Below are 2,500 nucleotides of genomic sequence, written 5' to 3'. Positions count from 1 at the left end.
ATAGTATATACAATTATAGAAACCATATTCAAAATAAAATAAATTTAAACTTCTAATATTTGAAATTAAAGAAGTAAAATAACTGGAGACTAAGAATAGAAAAAAAACTAAAAATAATGTGGTCGCCTTTAAAATTAAAAGAAGATTTAAATAGATCAGTAAAATAATTATTATAGCACTACAATTGCAACACACCCAAGACAATTGGGAAGGGTTTCAAACAAAGAAAACCAAGACTACATTTGGAACAAAGAAAAATTATAAAAATCCACAGACCTTGGGGGCTCAACAGTAAAACATAACTTGCTTAAATGACTAAGTGGAGAAACACCCATTAAATGAACAAATTGTAAAATTCAGAATTACGGTCAAAACAAATTTGATACTCAAACCCTGTAAGAAAACACAAATTTAGGGTGGGAAGGAAAAGGAACTCTGCTGACCCCGCTTAGAAAATCGCCAAAAGAAAAAACAATTCCTGGGAACTGAAAAAAAATAGGAAATAAACAAATCTTAAAAATTTAAAAAGGTAAAATCAGTTAAAAGATTACAAAAAAAATAAAAAATTAAAAGATTTTTGCACAAGGGGGGAAAATTTTTAAAATAAACCTTCCCAGAAAATTTAAAAACCTTTCTATAATATAACAACAAAAGAACTTTTCCCAAAGGTTTTGCTTGTTTGGATTTGCAAGTTCGGGCTTCGCCCGGGGCCTTTTCACTTTTTGGCCCGGCACTACCAAAGTCCAAAAAAATCCCCTAAAAATTTTAAACCTAAAATTGGACACATAAAAACTAAAGATGGACTTGTTTTTTTTTGGAAAAAGAAGTCAAAAATAGATGGAATAAATATTGTTCCAACTTATACAAAAAATAAAGATCTAACACAACTTTAAAATTTAGACTCAATGACAGAAAGGAGGGAACCCCCGGGCCACTGCTGGACAAGTTATAAAAGCCATAAAAGGAAAGTAAAAATAACAAGAGCCCCAAATGATAAAATTTAACAGCAAACAAATTAAAAAAATGCTGGCGAAAGTTTTTTAAATCTTCTTCAACAAACTCTTTCCCAAAAATAGGGAAGGAAAAAAAGGGCCCAGAAACTGGGAAAAATCAGTCTTTATCCCATACCAAAAAAGGTGACGCACCCCAAATGCTCCCAATAATAGGAAAAATTGCATTAATAAGTCACGAAAGCAAATTTTTGTTAAAAAATTATTGCGAAAAAATAAATTTTAAATTAAAGAAAAATTGCAGACGAAAAAGAAAGGTTTTTCCCCTAAAAAGGGAAAACCAAAAACCCAATTCTAATTTAAAAATTGGGATCAATAGGGGAAAACGAGAACTTCAAAAAAAACCTATCCCTGTTTTTCCTCCTTATGTGAAAGCTTTTGATACTGTTGATAAACGTATCCTCGGGAAAACTTTTTACGATATAAAAAGTTTCCAAAAAAACATCCCAACTAATTAAAATATATATATATTATATATTTATATTATATTAATATATTATTTTATTTTATAAAATATTATTTATATATATTATATAATTAGTTATTTTAGTTTAATTTTATATATATATATATATATATAATCTATATATACTAAAATATATATATACTTATTATATTTTTTATTTTATATCAGGAAGATTCAAAGAAAACCCGGCAAAAACAATGATGACTGTTACAATAAATGGAATGTTTGGGGAAAATTTTAAGGGTTTCCCACTTTCTTGGGGGCTTTTTTAACTAATACATATGATGATTCACCCGGAGATAAAAAAAGAATTACCTTTCCCAAAACCCCCAAATTGCTCTAAATAACTCGGGAAAACCCAAAAAGCATTACCTTACGGAAAAAGTTTTGGGTTATTGAACTCTTTTAGTTTTCCCAATTCCCTCATAGGGTTTTTGAGTTTTGGGTTTTTAAAGTAGATAACAAAAAAAAAAAGATCAATATTTTTAAAATGTGGGGGTTCGACAGTATTTGCATATTAGCGGGACAGAGAAGAATACAAATGAGGGATGTGATGAGAAAAAAAAATTTGTAAAGCCCCGTTTTTGGCATTTTGAACAAGGGGAAAATTAAAGTTTTTTGGGTCAGTAATGAAAGTAAAAGTATTGAGAAAAACAGAGGAAGAGGCAAACCGAAGCCCAAGTGAGCGACGGGATAAAAGTATTTGGGGGCTGTCATGGTACAAGTGAAAGAAAAGGGGTAAGATCATTTTTAGGGGCAAAGGATGGGGGAGAACCCCATGGCTGCTAAAACATGAGCATACCTTTTTGATGATGATGAAATATATACCCATCAAAAACGGTACCCTTTCTCCTTTTTTTAAATCCGGGCTTGGGACCCACTGATTTGGGGGCTGGCTTCCCACCCAAATTGGCTGGGTTTAGGCAATCGAGGTGAAGTTCCTTCCCCAAAGGGGGAAAAACCACCGGCCGATGACTCAAAACCCCTTTCAACTCAGTTTTGCCGTCGTCCCATCTCGAGTCCG

This window comes from Penaeus monodon, chromosome 13 (genome assembly GCF_015228065.2).
Source record: "Penaeus monodon isolate SGIC_2016 chromosome 13, NSTDA_Pmon_1, whole genome shotgun sequence".
Taxonomy (NCBI): domain Eukaryota; kingdom Metazoa; phylum Arthropoda; class Malacostraca; order Decapoda; family Penaeidae; genus Penaeus; species Penaeus monodon.
The sequence above is the reverse complement of the archived record's forward strand: the minus strand, read 5'-3'. Positions refer to the sequence as shown.